We start from the raw sequence: 25,571 nt of genomic DNA, 5'->3' as shown, positions 1-25,571 counted from the left end.
AATAGGGCTAGGAATGTGGACTCAGTGGTCTAGTGACCCTGAGTTCAGTCCCCGATACCAAAAATATAAAAAATGAGGTAAAATAAAGGGAATCAGGCATCCTGGGGGAATACAAGGCTAAGAAGGTCCAGGGCTACCTGGGATTTGGCAGGTGGCTATAGAAGAACTGAAACTCTTTATGGGAACTGAAGTGACTAGCTCTTCAGTTCACTCGAGGTGGTCCTCTGCCCTTGGAGGTGGCCTGGGAGTCACAGAAGCTGCTCCATGAAGAGGGTCACACACTTGAGTGGACTTGCAAGCCACAGAAGCTACTTGTTTATGACTCTATGTTCATGTCTTTTTTGTTATTGTCAAGTCTTGATTTTTAGATATGTACATGTCTATATTTAAAAATATATCTGTATTTAAAAACAGTTGTCTCTATATACCTGTTTTTAAATTTTAAACCAGTACATACTAGAAAAAAACTAAGTATTGCTGATGAGCATAAAAGAAAAAAATGGAAGTTGCCCTTACCCAAGTAAACATTGCTAACTGTATGATATGAATCTTTGTCTTTTTTCTTTTGCCTATTAAAAATATACAAATACATAAACACAAATAAGCAAAATGATATCTTTCCTTGTATTTACTTTCTTCTGCCCTTTTAAAATTTTTTTTCCTTTGGTTTTCTTCCTACTTTCTTATTACTTTGTCTTTCCTCATTCACTTATTTTCTTCACTTTCTTCACCTTTTTCTGTTTCCATCCTTATTTTCTTCCTTGCTTTAATTTCCTTTAGTTTATAAATTTTCTTGAGCACTTACTATGTGTCAGGCTTTGTATCTACTTCACCATCCTTACACAGGCCTCGAAAGGGTGTCGCTACCCCTTTCTGTCCCATGCCTTGACTTACTACCTCTAATTCTTCATGTTTATTTATATCTTATGATACATACTGTATTCATGTCTCATGAATTTGCTGTTTCGCTTTTCTGGCATAGGAATCCTGTGCTCCAGCAGATAGTTTCAAAACTAGCCTGTGTCTTATAGTCATCGCACTTTCTTTCAAGCCATTATCCACTTCCCTCTTCCTCTCCGCTCCGTCTTACCTCTACTTCCCCCACCCATACACCCAGAATACCTTTCACTCTGTCTATGACTAGTAGGTCATAGATCTAGAGCAGGGACTTAGCAGGGAAATGTACATTCTTTTGAATCCCAGCTCCACCCCTTACTATATGTTTCAGCCAGAAGAGTAAACACAGAAGAAGGGTGCAAGAAACAGCAGTAAACATACAAACAGTTAAAGTGAGTCAGTAACTTCATCTATTGCTTATTTCTAAATGAGCCTGATTTTAACTCAATTCAGCCAACAATTAAAAAGTTACATAGAATAAGATGGAGGCATAGGTAATAAAAGCTTTCAAATACTGTCCTATTTAGGAGGAAGAAAAGAAGAAATGAGTAGTAGCTTTTGTCCTTGTTGGGAAATGTAGAAGTAGGAATTGCATTTTAAAAATTCACAACTTAAAATTAGAACTAAAAATGCAATTTTAAGTTACCCAAAGCAATAGAAGGGATATTAAAAGTGATTACATAAGAATTTTTTTAACCCCAAAGAAGGAAGGGGATGGGAAATAAAGGAGCAAAGAGAAAATATGACAAAAATATAAGACTTACTATAAAAAGTAATTCTAATACATGTAATTTGATTATATCAATCTATTAAAAGAAATTATCACATTGGGCATTTTTTTTTAAATCTAGAAGTACTCTTCTTAGAGCAGTTAGACCTGAAATAAAAACCACATAGAAATTTTCAAAGCAAGGAAAGGGAAGTAAATATTTCAGACAATCCTTTCTATAGAAAGCTACTATAGCAATCCTGTACTTTAAGACATAGCAATGGTAAGATTATAAAATACTACATAGTATCTGTAAAAGAATAAGCTTTAAATCAGTAATATAAAATATAAGCTTTAAATCAATAATACAAAGACTTGAAAACAAATTTGACAAATCCTCAGTCATAGTAGGAAATTTTAACATACCACTTTTAGAGCCTGGTAGACCACGGAAGCAAAGCATTAGTAAGAATATGGAAGATTTTAACCACAAAATTAGTGACCTTGTTCTAATATATTTAAAAACACATAAAATCAGCCTTACAAATAGTGGAGAATTTCTGTTCTTTCAGTACACATTAGAATAATCATGGAAACTGACGGCACATAAATCACAAATCCTAACAAATTTCAGTGAACCTTTATCATACAGGCTATATTCTTTATAATGAAATTTCATTATGAGACAACTCTATTAAGAAAATTAAAAATACCTCAATATCCCTATGTTTGGAGGCTAAAATTAAACTCCTAAATAGCTCATGAGCTAAAAGAAAAAAAAATTGCAGTGGAAATGTCAAAATGTGTAGTTCTGAACGAGAATGAAAATAGTACAGATAAAAACTTTTGGCATTGTGCTTTAAACTGTATTTAGGGGGGTTACAGTGATGAATAAGCCAAATGGGAGAATTAATCACCCAAGAACTGGATATGAGAGAGCAATCTGGAAAGCAACTGTAAGTACACTAAGAATGTGTAAAAAGAGAAAAGAAGGAAATAGAAACTTTACCAAGAGAAAAGGACCCTACCAAAAAAGGATCAGACTTGCTTTTTTAAAAGAACCCAATAGATTCACTAGAAATTATTGATGGTTTGGATTATTTATCCTCTGAATTCTAAATTTTAGATACATATATTTATATTGCTTGGAGAACCAGAATATGTATTGAAACATCTGAAGCAGAAGGTTAACAAATGTCACCCACTAATCAGACAAAAATGTTGACATTTATAAAGCAAGAAGAAAAATTACACTAATGGGGCTGTATTATTAAGATTTTTCTTGTGAACCTTATATTCTTCAATCCTAACACTGTGCCAGAAGGTCAGATATCCACACTGCAGGTTTTGTGTCAGAACAAAACTTAATATCATTTGCCACCAAGAAACCTCAACAATTAGTTCAAAGGCCCAGCTTCTCACTACCTTCATATCAGACATTTTAACTGGAGTCTTCATTCTGTAGATATGATTTGCCTCCCAAGCAGAATAAACAAATCATAGCTGACTTTTGCTTTTAACTCCTGTATGTTTTTGGAAGACAGAATATGATAAAATTTGAGGTAGCTTCACAAAAATTTAATTGCTTTTTTAGGTCCTAGATACACAAGTGCGTGTGCGTATGTGCACACACACTCGTGTGCAAATACATACATCTCTAAAGACAGACTGCAGCAGGAGAGTATCAAGCTTCACTATTTCTGCAGATAGGTCAGCTGGGAATATCAACTTCCTAAGAGTACTTGGCTGCTTACTTTAAAGCAAAGATTAATAAGAATGGACAAGTTCAACAAAATGTCAGTGATAAATATAAGCACTCTTCATATCTGGCCTCACAAGTACTCAGTTGAGTGGTGCAAAGCTTTCAACAGAGTGGGAAAAAATCCAATCTAATTTAATTAAGCCTAAGTGAAATTTTACCTTGATTTTGTTTCAAAGAAAACATTATTTCATAGATCTGTTCCTCTTTCTTAGAACTTCATTAGAATTCTTACAAGGAAATGACAGCTCCTTATAGCTACTTATTATCTGTTGGCCCCTTTGTTCCTTATCCAGAAGTTGAGATGGGCTAGAAAATGTTTTCTCATAGAAGAACGAGGAGATTAAGTTGCAGAGTCCGAGTGGCATTCTCAAGCTGTCTTTGAACCAGATCCTGAATCCCCTACCTGCTTGTCTGGACCTCTTTCCACTTTCGTGATCACAGTTCACAGAACTACAACCTCACTTTGCTTTCTTTAGCACACACAGTCTTGGGAGCTCTCTTTGTGCCCTGTCTCCTCTCTTTTCCTGCTCACTCAGGAATCCTTGGTAGTTTGGTTTTCTGTCCTGATCCCTAACTAAACCAGCTCCTGCAGAAGTCACCAGTACGCCCCCAATCACTAGTAGTGCGTCTCACCTTGATCTCTGGAAATTTAGCCTTTCTGGCCACCCCTTTGGTCCTCCTGTTGCCTTCCCTGTTTGTTTTCTTGGTACGTATAATATTTGTACATAAACATCTCAGCATGTTAGATTTCCTAATGCTTACTGATTCTGATTATTTCAAATTATTCATTTTCCAGTATATTCTTTATTTCTTTAATGAAACTTTTTGTTTCTATTTTGCCTTAGGTTCTTATTATTCTTCACATCAGACAGTCTTATTATTATGTATTTCATTCATCCAATGAATATTTATTGAAAGCATGCCAGAATCTGTTTTTGGTGTTGGGAGTTTAAGCATGAAAAGGCAGATGTGGTCTCTACTAAGATAATTACAGATTGTAGAAAGTGCTGTGAGGGAAGATAAGAGGATGATGGGTGAAGGAGTGACCATTTTATATTCTGCAGTCAGAGAAGAGGTGACATTTCAATGCAAAAAAAAAAAAAAAGCCAAGCAAATTCTTTTCAGGCACAGAACACCAACTGCCAGGGCACCGAGGCTGGACAATGCTGGAGTGTTCAGGACACAGACAGATAGCATAGCTGCGAGGCAGAGAGAGGTTAAACTGAGATTGGGAAGGGACGCTGGAGCCAGGTAAAGCAAGACCTTGTAGGACAGAATCACAGCCCCGTGTGTATACTTGACACTTTGAAAAACCTGCACTGAATTTTTAAAGTGAGGCTCATGTGTACAATGACGTGAGATTTCCCACATACATCAAATACCGTTTATTATGATGTGCTTTAATGTGATGAAGATTTTGTATTTGGAAAGCTCTTTCTCTTTTTATACGTTCTTTCTCTGGGCAACTTTATACCTTCAAGTACCACTACATGTAGATGCATACTTTAGAGCAAAGTAGAAGATCTTCACTGGGAAGCTAGCTCATCAAAAGAGCATAAGATAATATGATGATAATTTTAATGGTAAGGGTTAACCCTTATTATGTGCCGTATGTGCCAGGTACTTTCCTAAGTATTATCTCACTTAATAATTTATATACTTTATGGTATCAGTACTATTACTATTTCTGTTTTACGGGTAAGAAAACTGAGGCACAGAAAGACTCAACTTACATAGAGTCACAAACTGGGAAATGGCAGAGTTGGAATTCCAACCTAGGCATTCTGACTCTGGAGGTCAAGTTTGCTTAACCAATAGTTTATTGTCTCTCAATAGAAATTTGGTAAGAATCACCTTGTTCTTAGCCATCAAGTAAACATGCACTGTCACATATGTTAAAAAGACACTAGGAAGATGGCATACTGACCATATCTCATCTTCACATTGGGCCTCTCCTCTGAGCCCTGGCCTCATTTCAAGTAACTATATGCTATCATGTCATACTCATATTTAAGATCAGACTCACCATCTTCCTTACAAATACAGCTTTCTACTTTATTTTCTATTTCTGTTAATAGAATCAGTAGTCATTCCAGATTAAAAAAAAAAAACAAAACATTAAAGAACCTTAAACCCATCCTGACTCCTTCCTTGGTCACCTCACTTCCCCCAATCAGATCAGTTACCAGTTAGTACTGATCCTGCTTCTAAGATATCATCCATCTCTGGCTGTCCATTCACTCAAGTTTATTGATTTCTCACCTGGATCAACAAGTGTTCCTGAGTGCTCTCCCCACTTCCTGAGGCTGTATCTATTTCTCTTTCTTCAACCAAACCTGATCCATTCTACACAATACCAAGAGATTGATCTTAGAATAAATAGCATGTTCATATTAATCCTTTGTTCAGTAACTTTTTTGGATCCCTAATCCCTAGTGGACCAAGTTCAAACTCACTGGCCAGGCCAAATTCCAGTCTGCTGCTCAAACCCTTGATGCTCCAGACAGACTGAACTTTCACTAATCCTTGATACTGCACTGTGATTTATCTTGGTGCCTTATTCTAAATCAGTGTGCTGAGTTAAAGAATTAGTTCAAGGACATAAATCCCAATAATTATGGATAAAACAGGTTGTTTTTTTTTGTTTTTCCATCCACACTGTCCATGACCATCACTACTGTTTTTTTTTTTTTTTCTAATCTGTTACTATTTATAAGGTATAGTATAGATGCTATGATGGTGGGTAAATAGCACCTGTCCTCAAATATGCCATAATTTAATTATACAATCAGGTTTATGAAATCTAACTATTTTGAAAAAAAGCTGATTAAAATTTGTATCACTTTTGGCAATTTTAAAGTGTAATGTTCTGTGTTCACACCTCTGTGGAACCTTTATAGTCACCACATCAGCAACAATAAAGATACCCGTATAGATCTGTGTATTTATTATACCATTCTATATTATTAGTATAAATACAGCATTTACTCAAAATCTACTAAGAAATCTCATGATCATTCTATAAAAAAAATCTGAATTCCCTTGAGATTCTCTATCTTCATTAGGCATAGTATGATATTTTTATGAGTACAAGATGGCATAATACCCAACACAGTACAGTATATAGAATAAGAGAATATGGTATGATAATATCATATTCTCCAGCATCATTCTGGGCACATCCAGAACGTTATCTAAATGCTTGGAGATACCATGTATAAAAGAATTCAAAACCTTCAAAACCAGTTACTAATTTTTGAATTAAGGGGAAAATATTTTCAAGAAAAAGAATTCCGAAGTTTCTTAAGTCGTATTTTTCTGCTGCTCCAAAATGCCCAGTGGCTCTCCAGTGCCCATGGAGCACCTATTCCTAACTGTGGCATCCAGAGGTCTTCCCCACAGTGTGACAGAGTCTCACATTCTAGCCTAGTCCTGATTACTGTGTAGTACATCTTCTGTTTCAACAAGCTAATTAGTTCTTTGTTCTCCTGCAGGCATTCCATCCTTTTAAAACCTCACATTTTTGGTCACACCTTCCTATCTTCATGGAATGCTCTTGTTCAGTTTCTAGCCAGATTCTTCCCACTTTCCTAGATCAAATCCCAACTCCCCAGAAAAGCCTCTTGTGCACATCCCAGCATGAAGTGACCTCTGCCTCTCTAAACTTTGGCAGCACCATTCATCTGAGAATTAACCTCTTAGGACTTTATGACCATTTTTAATATTGATATCTCCTGTTTTACAAATTTCACTTTTCATGTGATTATTTGGCAAGAAAGCAAATGGGTAGATCATTATAACTTATCTTGATTATATTTACAAGCCCCTAAAGATTCAAATCTTTTATTTCTTGGCATATCCTTTACATAAGTACCCAAGAATTCAGTACTAATACTTTGCTCCTAAGAATTCAATAACTAATACCTGAGTAGTGCAAAATTAGAAAATCCCATCAGTCAAATTAAGAGAAATCTTCTCTATGGTGATTGTTTTCTTAATAATACATCAATTATTGAAGAATCCCAAAAGAATTACTAAACATTGTATTATCGATGGTGAATTGAAGTAGAACTTCATTAAAATCTAACATTACCATTCCAGTGAGCATAGTATCTAATAAATAAGGTTATGAAATGTCGCGACCCCTTGCCCGCAAGGAAGACGCAACTCAGGAATCTTCTTTCAGCAGTTTATTCAGGTCCCTGATATTTCTTCTTCTCCCTCTTGGATGCCCCTCCCAGCCTTAATAAAGCATCTCAAGCCCCAATGCAAAGCTGCCACGTGGAGCTTTCTCATAGGGTGATAAAGGATTACGTGCCAACTCTCCAAAAAAGGAGTTGTTTATCACAGGCCACAGTGGAAGCCGGCGCCATCTTCTAATGGCGGCCACGGTCTATAGGAACGGCTCACCACAATGAAACATAATACATTGAGTGATGAAAAGCTCTAATATCATCAACATTTTGTACCATTAAAGATAGATCATGTACTGTGAGCAACAGGACCAACTGAGCTCCTAGCTCCCCATGGAGTGCCAGTCATCTCAAGCGAGACATTTCCCAGGAAATGGCATGTTCCTTTAGCTCCCACTCATTCATTAAGGGTCATAGGTAATGTAGATCTAAAGAGCACAGGATCATAATGAAGACTTTGAAAAGCTGACATCTGCGAAGATAGATATCGCAGAACTTACTGTAACCAGTAAGCAAATGGTGAATGTTTTGTGTAAAAATAATCTCAGATATGAAAAGTTGCATAAGCAGCTTAAAGTATGGTAAAAGGAGGTTAATAGCCAATGATTGGATAAATGCTGGGAAAATACTTAAAAATGATCTCTCAAGCTACTGTGTGATTCTGTGGACACAGAGGAGTCATGGACAGGCCTAGAAAAAGAGGAAGGCTGTGGTCAAGATTCACTTTATTCACTCCTAATACCAACCGTGGCATACTTTAATCTGCATTTCCCTTCTCCACATCTTTTCTTTCAATTAAGTTTACTCCTTTCCACAGACCTCTGCTTGTGAGTCCTGCTCCTGATTTCACATTGTCTATTATACTCATTCACCAGATAACCTCAGCTTATTTCCCTGATCTGCCTCTTTTTCTCCTGAAATTACCCGACATCTCAGTTTTTCCTGAAAACTTAACCCAGTTAAGGGGTCAAGGTGAAGGTCATCTACACCCATAAAAAAATATCCTCTATCCCCATATTGTTTAAGACTTAAGCATAGGGGCTGGAGTTGTAGCTCAGTGAGAGAGCACTTGCCTAGCACAGGTGAAGCACTGGGTTCAATTCTCAGCATCACATAAAAACAAATAAATAAAATAAAGTTTAAATTCTTAAAAAAAAAAAAGACTTAAGCATAAAAGATAGTAACCTCCAAACATGTTGATATACATGTGAGTTCTGAGCCTTATTATTACTTCAGAATTCATTTCAAAGTATTCTGAAAAGATCAACTAAAATTCTAAAAAATGAACTGAAAAGAAAGACAGAAAAAGTGAAATAAGAAAAGCAAAAAAATTTATTTTTTAGTATTAGCACTTCCTGTATTCATGCAACAAATATTAATGAGGCAGTTTTGATGCCAGGCACTGTGCTGGACACTAAGGACAGATGTTAACCACTATAACTCAGAGTTTGTTAAGCAGAAAGAAATGTAACAAATAACAAGAAATAGTTATGAAAAGGTAACCAGAGAAGGTAACAAAGAGAAGCTGATAAAGAACCAGAGGTGCAAACAGTAGGTGAGATAACTGAAAGGGCCTATTTGTTTAATGCTGCTCATTCCCAGCAGGCAGTATGTGGTTCTGAACACCTGCAGAGCATTCTGAAGATTAAAGTGAAATGATTAAGGCAAAGGAGTTTATTAAACAAAGGCCCTTCAAAAAAAGGTTTGGATGGGGTAATTATTGGTATATTTGAAAGAGGCCAGATTGAACCTATTCAATTTTACAGAGAAAAAGGGGAATTTATATACATGAAAGGATTTAAGAATTATTTAAAAAGTACTTTTAAAAACAACTCTTAAATTACTTTTAAAAGCAACTCTTAAATCCCCTTAACATTTAAATAAGAATTTTTTTTTTGTTTCAAAACAATGAAAAAAGACTTTCCAAAAGAAGTGGTAGAAGAAACCCCATTGCTTGAGATATTAAAAACCAGATGGTCCAAAGTCCCAGAAAATATTCACATGGGTTCCATTCTTCACTGGGTGAAAGCAGAGAGACCAGCTTCATGTAATATATGGTTTGCATCTCTAGCTTAGCAATGCTATGAAAATAATGATTTGCATTTCCTTGAACTTTCCCTTAATTTTGTGTCCCTCCCCTGTGCTCTTACAGTGTTCGGTGTTCACTTCTGTTAGAGCTGGCCTCACAGGAATTGCCTGTTAGCTTGGCCACTGGGCCATTCTTCTTCTAGCTTCACATGACATGAGCTTATAGGGTTTTCTCCCTGTCCCTAGGGACTACTTTACACTATGGGTTCTGGAACCTGCTCCCCTTACATCATGATTCTGCATTTATTTCTACCAGATCCTTGGGGGTTTCACAATTTTTATGTTGAATTTCTTGGCTTGGGCACACCACACTTGAAGGTTACGTAAATTTGGACCTCCAATTGTATGGAGTTGGAGTTTTGATTTCTCACAGAAACCCCAACATCACCAACATTTTCTGGAACTGAGAAAAGATAAAAAGTTTCCTGTGGCTACCCAGGAATGGCGGGGCAGAGGGGGGTCTCACTTGCAGCTGTCTGTTCTCACAGGCCCAAAGCTTTGTCTCCTGTATCCATGAAGATGTTCCAACTCCAGCCTTTCCATCCTGCAAATAGTGTGTCCCTTTGAGCAAATGGGGAAAAACAAGTTTGTTTCAACTTGGTGTTGCTAGAGGTTGAATTCTTAGCCATAAGTAATCACTACAAAGATACTACAATAGGTACTTAATTATAGGTACTTGATTTATAAATTTAATTCAAGTTAAATAAACAAAATTCTGAATATGTACCGTGGGCAAGGCTCCATGGGAGGTGCCTAATATCCTCTCTCCTGAGAACTGATGAGCTTTAACGTTTAATATTAATTACTTCTTGACAAGAAGACATTTTTGTTGAATTTATGAAGGAAGAGATCTTAAGTGGCTATTGAATTTACAAAGTAAATGATCCTATATAGCTGCTTAATGCCACTTAGGGTAAAAATGACATTTGTATATAAAAAGCATTATAGAAGTTATATCAAGGTAGAGATCCATCCAGATCCAACTATGGACTTTGATTTTTTTCAGCTAAGAATAACACATATTTGCAATCTAAGTCATGTTAAATCAGGTTAATGTGGTGACTTTAGAATAGGTCTTAAAAATGGAGTTGGCATTCCAATCAACTCCAGTCCTTCTAATTTAAATAACTAGTTTTATGCCCTATGCCAATCAATCATTTTCTCCCCCAGAAAGTCAAACCAGTTTTTACACTATTCATTTGTAAAACTTACATGACATAAACATTATGTGACAGAAGTTGTTTGTTATTAAGAGAGAGAATATCATCTCAAAGAAGCTTGTCATCTGGAAATAGGAAAAATCACACAAAGTAATTTTATTTGTATCATGGCTTCTTCACTGTTGGCTACATTTGTGACAGCAGATTTCATACTAAATATTAACAATATTTTGTTTATGCTTGAATTTGCTACAGTAGGATGTAGACTTTATTCAGAATTTTCCTGGTTAGAAAAAAGACTGTTCAGTTAAATGATATACTTGTGGGATGGTGACAAAGAATTATAGACATTATGTATCTAAGAAAAGTAGATTGACACTTTGGTGTCAAAATTTTTTTTCTTTTCAGTACAGGGGATTGAGCCCAAGGCCTTGAACATGCTATTCATCCACTCAGGCACTGAGCTGCGTCCCCAGCCCTTCTCACTTTATTTTAAGACTGGGTCTTGCAAAATTATCCAAGCTGGACTCAAATTTACAATCCCCTGCCTCAGCCTCTCAAGTAGCTGGGATTACAGGCATGCACCACCACACCTGGCTTGACGTCAAAAATTTTGAAGTTTCACTTTCCCCTTGAAACTTATAAAATTCCTGTTTGGGGAGGTTAAAAAAAAAGGCAAAATATTCACAATTTCATTTGATTCAAACTAATAGAAACACTAGTTAACAGCAGGCGCAGGCTTTAGGAAGTCATGGATATTAATATAAATAGTATGATTATAATGAATGAGCTGTGGAGACAGTTAATCTATTTGCTGGAAAGAGTTATTATTGGACTTTTATATAAGTCATAAAGTCCGGCTTATATTTCTAATTTTAAAGAACTAATACAATAAGAAAAATTGACATTTTTTTTGAATTTCTTGTGGTGTTGAAACAAGTCTTATTTGTAAATTTTGATGTAATTTTGATGAGATCTTTTTTAAAGAACTTTTGCATTGTGTTGAGTCTTTTGGTTTGTGAAATGTGAATGAGGGTGTCTATGATTTGTTTTGTTTGGATTTTTCTGTTCAATACGTGAAAATACCCATGAGACAGGCTCCTGCTGAATATTTGGTCCCCATGTCATCAGTGCTGTAAGTGCACATTGTCAGTTGTTTAAACATTGTTGAATCCACTGTGGGTTGGCAAGAAGCATCTGGGAGCCAGACCTTTCCTGTGTACACATGCCAAGTGGTGGATTGTATTTCCTCGCTACAGTGAACTATATCAAGATAATTTTTCTTCTTGAGTTTTTTAATCCAGAAATTATTTTCCAAAGCTAAGTAAAGGATCATATGATAAAATCATTTATAAGAAAGCTACCTGAATTCTGTAACCACTGGTTGATTACCACTTTTCTTTAGCATACATGTAAACAAATCATGCAGTTGGACCACATGCAGATAGTTAACTTTATGATCCTAAGTAGACTGTTTGGGAAAGTTCATATTGTTCTTTCATATATTCTCTTTAAATCAATGGTTTACTCTAAGCAAGGACAATAAACGTTGAATGACCATTTAAATACTGTAGTTGGGCATGGCATTAAATTTACATGTTTGATTGCATGTAATTAGATGGAACTAAAACCCTAAATTACATTTTATATAATGTACATAATTATAGCATAACATTTATTCTAACTAAAAGTGCCAGAAAAAGTTTATTAAATGTTATATTAAACTTAGAAAATATAAGCAGTTGTGATTTGGGGATGAGAAAACAAGAATGCTGTATCAAACTTGAAAATAGACAATAGGTTAGTTTTAGAGCACTGATTGCCTGACCCCAGGCCCCTAAACTGGTGCTTCATTTGCTACCCTGGGACACTGTGAACAGAGACCTTGAAAAAGTCACATATGGTTTGCCCACAGTGTACAATGAGAACACCTTGGCTCTTTTACGTAAGAGCAGATGCTTTGTTTATGTTGGCTTTATTTCTGGAATCCAAGTAAGGGAAACTTTCAAATGAGAGTTCAGCCTATCCCTTTAGGAGGCCAAAACTGATCAAGTGTGTTGTTTTTTAAGCTCAAATTTTTATTCTTAACGTACCTTAAAGAGCATCAAATACTATTTTGTGGAAATGAACACCAGGACTTCATCAGAAGAGTTCCGTATGCCTAACCTCCCCTTACTCCCCCAGAAGCTTCTTCCTTGCTTCTTTTGGCAGCCCCTTTCTACAGGAAATATCCTGGTTCTAGAAGATCTTTCCTTTTCCAGGCATTATAACATTTTATCATAAAATTTTCAGTGTGAAAAAAAAATACTGCTTACTTTAAAATTGAAAACACCTCAAAATCATAATTCTGAAAGTCTCTGCACAGCCCTCCATAGATTTTTAGAAATTTGTATTTTTATTTAGTGTTATGTAAAGTGCTTTAATTTGCTGCATTTTTCATGTCTTACCACAGTCAAATCTGGTGATAGTCTATAGCTATCTTATTCAGGATTAATCGGTCTTTTGAGGCTCCTGGCAAGGATAGAAGCTGCTCTTGGCTCTGCTTCCTTCAGGGCTTGGCCTTACAGTTTTTTCATCATATTCAGTCTCTGGGAGGGAGACTGTGAGAGATGATTTTTCCATTTGCAAGCTGCTTCCCAACAGAAAGAAAAATGGAAGGGGCAAATGCCAAGCTTTTCAGTTTCTGTGGCCATTACAAACATGACTTGTCTCCTGTTCTTAGTAGTGTACACTGTTTTTCAATGGGGCTTTTTTTTTTTTTTTCTGGATTGTCAGTGTTAGCCAAGTTATTTTGTCAATGAAGAATCTTGAAAATAAGAATATATGTCAATATAACACCATGAGATTAACTTTCTCATCAGTTGCATGTTATAGAAGTAGGTTAAAGTGCTGTTTAATTAATTAACACACATAGGAACAAGTGATACATGCTGAGTCTTATCCTGAGAAAGAAGAAAAACCATAGTACTTCAGAACTTGAGCAGTAAGCAGCCAGCCTAGATTCAAATCCTGACACTGTTTATTATACCTGTGTTTTGCTAGTGCTAGTTATTTAAATGTTTCTATACATCCATTTCTTCATCTGGAAAACGGGAATTACGACCTATCTAGATTTTGAGGATTGAATGAGATTCATGTATAAAGTGCCTAGCAGTGCTTGGTACACAGTAATTCCTCAGATTGTTGTAATCTCTGTGATTAGGCAGCTACTATACAGTGGCCATTGTGTTGGCTATTTCACCTCATTTTGTCCTCACAATAATTCTCTAAGGTAGAGTTTATATTTACATTTTTCAGATAAGAAAATTGAGGGTCAGAGTATTGAATTAATTTGTCTAAATTTGTATAGGTAGCAAAAGAGGGTAATATGAATTGCTGGAACACAAATTAATTATTTAAGTTTATATATTTTCATTGTGTCTTTTGAGAATATATATGCAATTAACTCCTGCTTTACTAGTTCCATTATAATTAATTTACCTTGGTATTATTTACTGAGGCATATATATTTTTTGAAACTTAAAATGTAAATGACATTTGAAGATACAGTGACCTAATTGATTTACATTTAAATGATGATTGAACACTCAACCTTTTGAAACCTTATGTAAAAAGATATGGCTGTAGGTCATTGGTTCGCAAGGTGTTGTCCTCAGCAACATGTGCTGGGAACTTGTTAGAAAAGCATATTCTTAAACTCACTCCAGATCCACTGAAACAGACTGTATGGCAGGTCTCAGTCTGGGTTTTTACAAGTCCTCCAGCTTGGAGCAATGTTCTAGAAATAAAAACAGAACACCTAAAGTCCCTGAAGCAATAAAACTTAAAATGCAAAAATGACAACAATCAAGAAGTCTTTGAGACTATTAAGGACCTTACTGAGAATAGAGGTGGGAAACTAAGGGCAAGGCTGCTTTGGCTTTGGTGAAGTTGAATAAATAGATCTGTGGTGTCTTTGTTAGGTTAAACATACCTAAATATCCAAGGTTAATATCAAAAACAACTGTGATAGATGAACTTGGTGCTTTACAGAAAAAGTCTGACCTTGAGATATAAACCCAGGAATTTTCAGTCTCTTGATGAATTGTGAAACTAGGAACAGGAAGAGATCACAAACAGAAGAAATATAAATAAGTATAATGTGTGAACTAAGAAAATTATTAGGAATATTTCAAACTTGAGAGGAAGAACAATGGAAGTGGAAATGTAAAGGGAAATTGAGAAGGAGAATGTGGCATATGAATACAGTTAGGTGAGAGGCATTAGAAGTCAGATTAAAAAAAAAAAAAGTGTCCCAAGAAAGTGGGCTATGCAATCATGTCATATGCAACACTAAGTTAAATAAATATGAATATTGGCTGCTGGACTTGATGTAAAATTTAATGGGTGATCCTGATCAAACTAATGTTAGTACATGATGACATAGCCCCATGGAACAGGCAATAAAGTGAAAGACTGAAAAGGGAGAGAAATTAATGATATAGAAAAAGTTAATAGTAACATTTAAAATGTAAGAATATTTTGGACCCATGAGAAATTAACCAAGGTCATGGGAGAAGACAGTGAGAAGAAGCAAACAACTTTAGTATTAAAAACCATAGAACAGGGGTTGGGGCTGTAGCTAAGTGGTGGAGTGCATGCCTCGCATGTGTAAGGCACTGGGTTCGATCCTTAGCACCACATAAAAAATAAATAAATAAAGATATTAAAAAAGAAAACTAAGTAGAGCTTTTTTTTTTTTAAAAAAAGAGAACATATATAGACACAACATATTTTAATTCAAGTAATAAAGTAATATTGGTGTGGGAACATAAAATCCATGAAGGAGTGTTGGAGATATAGATGAATCATAATTTTGGAGAGGCGACAGTAATTAATTAAATTTGTGTATATGTGCATTTATCCATACAGGTGTGCATTAGCTAACTGGTTGTAAAGTAAATTAGAATGACTTTCCTCACAGTAAACTTGCACATATAGCAGATGAATTTTTGAGCTTCCTTTAGGGAGTCTCAAAAAAGAAGGCATATGAAAAAACAGTGTTGGTATATGTATATGTATTGTCTGGTATATGTATACCAGACAATCTGTAAGGTGAAGATCTAGATGAGCATCACTGAAAACATGGATAACATAGGAATCCCATGTAACAATTTCAAATAAAGTCTGGTTATATGACAGCAGTGTAGATAAACATTAATGACATACATAGATGGAAAAAATGAGAAACACAAAGCAGCCTATGGAAACACACCATGTATGAGAATTAAATGTACATGCACAATTAATAGCTACAAGGTTTATGAGAATACATTCAAATTTTGATCCTACATGGTTAGTAAAGTGAGTACATAAAAGGCATTCAGGGGTATAAAAATGCAAGATAGGTTCTTATTGAGATCAATATTGATAGTGTGACACAAACTGGTGAATGAGATTAATACAACTTCCTGCATTTGTATAACAAGAAGTGATAAAATAGAAGTGTGAGTAAATGATCTGGCAGACATAGCTCTTTAAAAGTTTTTAACTGAAGAAGAAAATAAAATGGCAAGGTGAAAAAAGTCAGTTTGGGGTCAAAAGAGGATGATAATTTATGGATGGAAGATTTGTTGGCATACAGAAGAATACTACAGGGACAGAGGAAAAAGTATGGGAGAAAGGAAGATATGGTGATATAGGACTGAGAGTAGTTAGTATAAATTGTAGTCTTTGATGAGATAAAATTCAGTAGAAAACTGGAAGGGTAAACATAAGAGTATGGGATTTCTCCATGGTAATAGGAAGAAAATAGAAGATTCTGAGCCTGATTACAGGAAGGCAATAGAGAAAGAATTGAGAGGATGAAATAGCTGTCTTGATTGCTTCTATTTTTGAAGTCAAAAAGACATCAGTCCCTCAGCTGAGAAAAACAAGTGAGGTGCAATGGTACATGCCTGTAATCCCAGCAGTTCTGGAGGCTGAGGCAGGAGGATCACGGATTCAAAGCCAGCCTCAGCAAAAGAAAGGTGCTAAGCAACTCAGTGAGACCCTGTATCTAAAAAAAAAAAAAAAAAAAAAAAAAAATACAAATAGGGCTATGGATGTGGATCAGTTGTCAGGTGCCTTTGAGTTCAATCCATGCTCTCCCCCAAAAAATTGTGGAACAGAGTTGAAGAAATATAAATTTGTAGAGGAAAATGTGAGAGTGTGAAAAGTTAAATTCACAAGAAAATTTTGGTAGGATTATATTCTCTTGTTTTATTGTCTTTGTATTTTCATTCAGACATATTTTGCTTTTAAACATAGGCAAAAGATGTATAGAGACTGAGGTGTTTAATACCCAGGTTTTTCCAGTTACGCATGTAGCCACATTCTTATCTATATTACTGTGTCACTTAGCAGAAGTCAACATAGTTGACCAGTTTTCTTTTCTGACATCTGTTCCTTTGGCTTTGAATAAACAACAATGTTCCTTCTCAGTTTTCCTTTGAGCCTCCTAGTTCATACAAATATTCAACGTTGAAATTCCTCCGGATTTAGTCTTAGAGGTTCATCTGACTGTAAACTTTTTCTTTAGGCTATATTCATTCCCAAAATACCAGGTACCATCTATCTACACACAACATTTTTTCTTGTTTCTCAACACGATACCAGTTTTTCCTGTGTCCCAGATCTCAAACTCAACTAATTGCCTACCTATCTCTGCAGCTGAATGTATAATAGGATCTTCAAATTCAGCACGTTCTGAATATTAGAACAGTGTGAAGAACACTTTAAAAATATATGCTTGCTTGAGTCCCATCTTGAAAGAGTCTTACTCAGTCTGGTTAGGTCCCCAAAACTATAATAATAAGAGTAATTATATAATTCTAAGAAATTTTAATATATCAACAGTGGTCCTTTTGAGAACCATTGCTATAATTCATTCGCTTCTCTCCATTCCATTTTTCCACATTCTAATAAAAACTAAAATATTCTCAGACTACCACAGTAGCATCTTAAGGTGTCTCTTTGCTTCAGCCTCTTTTTCCTTTCTCTTTATTGCACCTGAGTGCTTTATTTTTAAGTGCATAATGTCTGTGCTTAATACCCTTTAGTTACAACCCACTACACTTACGTTGGAGAATAAAACATCAAATATGGTTTAAAAATCACAGGTTTGATTTGCTTCAGAGTTGTCCATCCTCCTTCCTTGCCATGGCACCCCCTCTCCACTATTCTTGACATTACAGCTACTTTGACCTTTCATTTCTTCGATTATAATGCATTTTTTTTTATTGTTTTCACAGGACTTGGGCATGCCAGTCTTTTGATCTGGGCCACTAGTGCACCCTCATTTTTTTTTCTGGTTAACTGCTTATGTAAGTTTTCATCTCCTGTCTATATTCCCTTAGCATTTCCTCTCCTGCTCCTGCTTATTGCATAGTGCTCAGCACTGGGAGTCTGTATCAAGAATAATTAGAAAATATTTACTGAGCACTTAGCATGTATCAAGCACAATGTTGAGAGCCACAGCCGAAGGGGCCCCAGCAAACTTTCAGACTGCCAGCTGATGATTGGCTCACAGCGGCCCCAGCAACTTCTAGCTGATTGGCTCCTCTGCGGTGATGCTCATTGGGCTGTTTCCCTGCCCTTTCAGACCACGGAGCTGCTCATTGGGGGACATTTTTGGCTCCGCCCATGCGACCCAGCCAGTCGGCCTCAAGAGCAGGAGGAGTGGGGGAGGTTGAGAGGCTTGTGGGAAGCCAGTGGTGGCAGTTGGGCTCTGAAGGTTTTCCTGAGGAGCTGTTTTGTTTGGCATGTGTGGTTCTAAAAATAAAGTTCGTTTCTTTTGACAAGTGGCTCCTGAATTGTGCCCAGCCAGACTGCGGCAGTACAAAGCATTAAATATCAAGAGTGAATTGTTGTCATCACTTCCTCCTATTCAGCCATGGGAGCTTCAAAATGTAATCAACAATAGGGCAGTAACAGGTTTCCCCAAGAATGTCCACGGTTATATTGCAGATGTTAAGTGTGCATTGTTCCCTGAATCAAATTTAGAGCAAAAACATAGACACAGAGTTCTATGAGCACAACCAACAACCAACCAACATCTGGACATTTACTATGAGCCAGGCAGTGTGCTAAGTTCTTTGGATGTGTTGCCTCATTTAATACAGCAACATTGAGATAAGTGCTATTAAAACAATCCATATCTTACAGATGAGTATAGCAAGTCTTACAGACTGCAAGGAACTTATTAAAAACCTCTCAGTTTGCAACTGGAAGAACCAGAGCTGGAAATACCAAGCCACAGATTTAAAATGTCATGCTTATGTTTGTCACGTCATACACACTTATATACAGCATGTGAGACCTCTCTGGGTGGGTTGGTGAACAGATGGGAAAGGATAGTTTTTAATGGAAATGTTGAGAGTGTAGGGAATTCATAAATACCTGAAAGTGAATGGTAACAGAGTGAAAATTTTTCAGTAGACAGAGGAAGAATGTGTATGTCGGCTAGAAATCAGTTTCCCACAGAGTTTAAAAGTAGATCTAAATTCAACTGACATTTTCATACACCTCCTTGTAGAGTTATGTTTTATGTATATATTCTTTCTCTGCAAGGAGTATCCGGCCTAATTAAGGTCAAGGGTCATTTGTTACCTTTTGCATACTGTCATATAGTTACTGGATTTACACTCTTGCTACAGGAGGTTACAGGAATTAGTTCATGACATTCTGTAGACATAGGTAGCCATGAGAAAAGATGAATGTCAGATACCAGTCTTTACTGACTTGGAAATGATGTTAGAATTTAAGAAGAAATGGAGCAGGCAGAAAGCTTTCATACATAGAAAATGCTTTTCTATGCTTTTAGTTAAAATCTAACTGGACAAAGATATACTGACACTCATGTTTTATTATCTAGAATTCCAAAAAAAAAATCCTTAAATAACTTGTTAATTTATTTTTCTTTTAAAAGAGCATTCTTGTTTTTCTTAGTTTTCTCACACCTGCACCTTTCATAATGAATTTTATTTTCATGACTGAATTTGCCATTGTTTCCCTCCTCCATTCAATTAAACACAGAGGTTGATAAGTAAGGATTAATGAGGTATTTTTAAAGAAACTATATATAAATAGTTACTTTAAAATTGTGAGAAATAAATAGTTTGAAAAACAAGATGTTCATAACAAATAAGTACATATAATTCTCTTATGATTCAATGGAAATTTTCAAAGTTCACATAATTAGCTCATCTAAATGTCCATTAATTTCAGTCAGCTGCTATTGTCCTGAACTTCGAAAGCAAGAAAATGATGACTTCTAGTTAATTTGTGTTCAGGGAAGCAAAGATATTTCTTTATGGCAAAGTAATATTATTATTGAATCCATATTACCTCTTATTTCTTGTAATTTCCATGTTTTTTCCAAAAAAAAATATACCTTGAATCTCCATTTAAACAGTCAATGAGTTGTTCTGACAATGTAATGATTAACACCTACTCATTTTTTAGGCTGTCACTATCAAAATGGAAACCAAATTACTTTTGACAGATAAGTAAGTAATTAGGGATTACAATTAAGCTACATCTTCATAAAGCACCATGCTGCATTGATATAGTTAAATATTTTTATTTTTTCCCAACAAAAATAATATCTAGAAATCCTTTATAACATAATAGAAGAAAAGAAAGATTGCATATGGAAATGAATTCAGTTGTCTCGCAATTACTGTTTAAAAATTTTACACTTTTTTATGTCAATTTTATTTCTTATGAATACTGTAACTCTTGGTCAGGTTTGCTTGTTCATGTTTTCACAGAATTAATTTGTTATTGGTTTATACTTCCCTCAAGCAGGAAATGTACCTGTTGTTATAATATTATCATTGAAATTGTGCACCTAGTATCTAATTAACTGGAAGAAAATTTTAGGCAGCACTTCTTAAATCAACATTTTTCATAGGCAGGGCTATTAAACATTTTAATATCTGTTCTCAACTCATTCAGAGCATGGACAAAATAATCATCCACTTTGATTTATAGGCATTTGCTTTCAGAACAGGAACTTCACCCAAGACATTGGTTTTCAAACACATTTCCAATTCTTATTTAGTAGGAGGAACAGAAGACCCCATACCTTATCAGCAATAAATTATTCTCCTGTTAAAGTTGGTGCTAAACAAGGAGCTGCAGTCCTATTAAAATCCAATTAAACATGCATCACATTTGATAGATATAATTAGAACAACTGTAGAGGGTAAATGGCTCCAAGCACTGTAGCTGGAAGAAATGTAGATCAGTGTTAAAAGGGAAAATAATAGACAATATGTTGGGGATTTGTTGCTGTAATGATACCTTCTTTATTGTAGCAATTTTATTTATTACCTTTTATCTATTTTTAATAGTTTCTCCAACTTGCTCGGAAAGGATTGTTTTGCTTTCCTGTTTGTTCCCACTAATAAGGATACTATGTCTGCTTTCATTGGGTAAATCAGACAGTGCAGGAATAAAATAGCAGATCTTGCAATAGTGCTCCAAATCTTACAGTGCTAGAAATATTTTAAAGCAATTTTTCAAGTTTTTAATGTTCATTCCTTATTGTATCATATACAATTCAGACACAGAGCTATTTGTCTTTCCCACAAGGATGCAATCACTAGGAATTACCAATCTAGAGAATGCAAGGATTAGGCAGATATGTAGTCTTTGGATACCTTATTTTTTTCATCTGTTCTTCCTCAATAGCTATAACAGCCTCTTTGCTGAATCCTTCTCAGTGGTTCTTAGAAATAGTGCATATGCCTCCTATCCTATTTTTTGTAATCAAACTGTGGAAAATATATTTGTTTGACTTTACATGTGGTTATAAACCAAAAGCTTCTTTTTTATTGAGGTTAAAAAGAAATGTTTCAAGCAGAACCATGACCAGTGCAGAATATATATGGGTAAAAAAAAATACAGTAAACAGAGCATATAAAACATAAATAGAATATTAAACATAAGCTTACTTGCACTGACTACCTAATGTTAAAATTAAATATTCATATTATGAATATCATGAGACAACTGGGACAAATCAAAGGGGACACTGCTTGAACATTTTTATTTGTTTATTCTCATGTGTTAAGTAACAGCTCATTTTACCTATTAAGTTTTACAAAACCAAAATGTTAAATCTTTCTTAACTATCCTTATAATTGCTGTTCCTGGTCTATGATCATGAATATGGTCTTAGTAAAATTAACAGTTCGTTATTTGTATATCGATTCAGTGATATATCATATGGAATTTTTTAAAAAAGAACATAAAGAATTTGGGCACTTGAAGACTTGAAATTAGGACATTAGCATTGTCATGGTCCCCTTTCTCTTTTAACCTGTTTCCCTACAATTGACTTTCCTTTCTCCTACTGGGGGATCATTCCTTCCACAAAATAGAACCATAGTAGCTCTTAAATAATTCCAGCATAGTTAGCCCAAAGGGGAGGGGAAAGTTTTTCTATCAACTCCACAGGGAGAGAATTTAGACCAGCCCTGATTGGCACAAGTGTACAGTCATTGTGACCATGATTAGCTCAAACCATGTCCTATGCCCACTCATGATTAAGGAGTATGACTTACCTGGAAGTAGTGTTAGAAACTGGGATGACAGAAAGGAAAAGCCATGATATTAGGTCTGTTTTGTGAAGTTACTGCTGGCTAGGCTTTGAGACTTCCCTGTCTTCATGGACCCTCTAGGCTTTCCATGCACACTCTACACTCATGGACTTCTCACCTGTGGTTAACAGTGAGCAAACCCTTCCTGTTCCCTCAGTTGCAAGGGAAGGTGAAAAGAAATGCATTTTTTTTAACTAGGATTTTTGTCTTTCTCAATCCTATTTCTTTCCCCGATTCTCCATAGAATACCTTGTGCTTTACTGTTTTATTCTCTAGTTGTACCTCTGTCCTTCTTCTGTCTTCAATATAACATTTCTATAGTACAACCTTTTCACTGCAACATTAATAAATATATGATTATATTACTTTGCATAGCTTCATTATGCAAAGCAATGTTAAGCAGAAGTGACACATTTATTTAGATCGTGTATTCAGGCCAAGATATATCCACATTAGGTTTTATGTATGCTATCCCTCTCCAAAAATCTCCTATACACATGGAATTCTGGAGTCTTTGGATTCTAGCAGAGAATAAGCTCCCTTGAGAGGAGCTCATCTAAAGAACTTTAGAAATTTAAATGCACAATGGAACTATCAAATTATTTGCTGTTTATTAAATATTTAATAGGATAATTAGGTTAACCCACATACTTAAAGTAATAAATCATTTTGAGATAACTTACTTTTAAGAAATACTTTATTCAAAAATACTGAAAGGTTATGTTGTCACTATAACAGATTCATTGCTTATTAATTGTGTCTGGAATTATTATATTATAAAGACACAGAATAATATAGTATTTGGGCATTTTATGGTGACCTATTTTATAGCAGCAGAAATATGAAAGAATGAAATCAGAAATAAATCCTGAGAGATTTACACTGCAAAAGGACCTTTTAATCTATTACATGTTGTACCATGTAAATGTTTTAAAGTGATTCTGAGGCAGTCCTGACCTGATTTCTGGATCTTTGCCAGTGTCACAGTGGAAAGTCCAGAAGTCTGCCAGTGCCTTGTAGCCCTGGCTCTGAGGTACCAGTGGAGCAAAGGGGAGGACTCAAGGGTTACCGTATTGCTAACAAAACCTTGAAGATATTGCAAGAGACTTTTCAGATGGTCTTTTCTTTCTTTCTGCATAAATTATGAGCCTTCTGGCTCTGCAGATATAAAGACAAATGGCACAGTTTCTGTCTCCAGAACTAAAAGTCTATTGGGGAAGATAGTCACACAAACAGCCAACTGTAAGACAGATGACAAAGACTCTTCTAAAGTTTGTGGACTAAGGACCAGGTGAGCAGAGGAGATGGGATGTTTAATTCTGTTGACCAGGCTGGATGTAGAGGACAGAATGAGGTGAGATTAGTGAGGGTTTGAGAGAAGACATTAAAATAGAATCTTGAAGGATTTCCTCTGAAAGTAAGGGGATGGTATAGTCAGGGCAGAAAGTTTTCTAGAGCAATAGAACACAGAAGTCTGAGCTTAGTTGAGTGTAGAAAGAGAAAAAGTCTTGCATGGTTAGATGTGGGAACCAAATGGGAGAGTAGAAAGACAGTTCCATTGTACAGAACTCACTTCCCAATCATCAGAGAGAGGAAACAGAGATGCAGAAAATTTTGATGATCTGTTAAAAGTTAGCAGAGATAAGAGTGCAGAGAGTAATTGAAAAGTATGCAAAGGGAGAAAATGATTTTGGGGGATACAAAGAAGGACAAAACTTCATGTTTCCTGGGAGTATGAATGATTTTAGCCTGCAGGTGTCAGAAAATATATGAATGAGGGCCTGTCATTGCAAAAATGTTGAAAAAAGTGGGACTTTAACGGGAGACACTGACATGTTGATGTGGATGAAGTGGGCCTGGGGCTTGTGGCCTCCTTTTGTGGTCTTACACAGGATTGCTATTTTTCAGTTCTCAGTTTCGGCATTTTTGTTTTGAGATTTGTTTTAGTGATTCTTTTCTAGCACGTGTTCAGACACTGTCATTTTAGATGAATAATGTTTGTGTTAAAATACATTTTCTACACTCATAAGGTTTATTTCATTGACCTGAGGTGTTTTTTTTTTTTTTTTTTTTTTTTTCTTTCTGGAACAGAATTCCAGGTTTGTCAAGAGACTCAATGGGAAAATTCTGCTTTATTTTACAAAATTCTACCCGATTTAAGTGATTTGGGGATCATATGTCCCAATTGTAATTACATTTGCCAGAATTCAGAACTTTGAAATATGTTGTACTTTCTGAATATTTGCCATTTGCCAACTCCAGTTGGAGCTTCTTGGGTCTCCGTCCTGCTCTGTGCTCAGCACTGCCTGGGCTCCCTGTCTGCCAGTGTCCAAAGCACACACAAGAGAAATTCACGTCTGTCCTTTCTAGGTGGTTTGCAACTGCTCCCTCCCTTTCCCTCTGAAGGCCTAAGGAATGTCATGGTGAATATGTGGTGTCCCCAGAAGGCTCATTTGTAAGTCAATGAAAGACTGTTCAGAGGTGAAATGATTAGATTATGAGAGTTGTAACCTAATCAAGGATAGGGATTAACTGGGTGGTAACCAGTAGTAGGCAAGTAGGGTGTGGTTGGAGGAGCTAGGTCACTGGGAGTGTGCCTTTGGGGTTTACATTTTGTCCCTGGTGAGCAGAGCTCTCTCTACTTCCTATATCACCGTATCTTGAATTTCTTTTCTCCTCCCCATGCTTCTGCCATAATGTTCTGCTTCACTTTGGGTCCAGAGCTATGGAGTTGGCCATCTACGGACTGAAACTTCTGAGACCATGTACCAAATAAACTTTTCCTCCTCTAATTGCTCTTGTCAGACCTTTTGGTCACAGCCACAAAAAAGCTGACTTAAACAGCATGCTGAGGGGGTTCCAGGTGTTGCTAGTTCAGCCATCTCTGGTTGTATGAATATCCCTTAGCCCTGTCCACATCTTTGTAGACAATCTCTTCATTTAGCTCTCAACTGTTCCCTTGGAGCACTGAGATTATTGTAGACCCAACTGAGGCATACGTAGGAATGTTCACAGAAAGCATGTTACATATGTGATACATATGATTGTTTGCATTTGCACACTGAATTTATGAAACAATGAAATAGCCTATAATTAGGAAATTGCTTTTTAAATTCACATTAAAAATGTAAAGCT

The 25,571-nt window shown here is 35.8% G+C and overlaps 1 protein-coding gene and 1 pseudogene across 1 annotated transcript in view; both read left to right on the top strand.

The window, feature by feature from the left end:
- Positions 1 to 25,571, top strand: part of LOC114078858 (src kinase-associated phosphoprotein 2-like) — a 168,050-nt pseudogene that overhangs the window by 141,832 nt on the left and 647 nt on the right.
- The window catches only part of LOC114082016 (spermatogenesis-associated protein 31D3-like), a 39,770-nt gene continuing 35,619 nt past the window's right edge, over positions 21,421 to 25,571 (top strand). The window contains exon 1 of the mRNA XM_071600488.1: positions 21,421 to 23,727. The gene's annotated coding sequence lies outside the window, so the exon portion shown is untranslated. The remainder of the gene's footprint in view (positions 23,728 to 25,571) is intronic.

Source organism: Marmota flaviventris, chromosome 13, assembly GCF_047511675.1.
Source record: "Marmota flaviventris isolate mMarFla1 chromosome 13, mMarFla1.hap1, whole genome shotgun sequence".
NCBI lineage: Eukaryota > Metazoa > Chordata > Mammalia > Rodentia > Sciuridae > Marmota > Marmota flaviventris.
The sequence above is the reverse complement of the archived record's forward strand: the minus strand, read 5'-3'. Positions and strand labels throughout refer to the sequence as shown.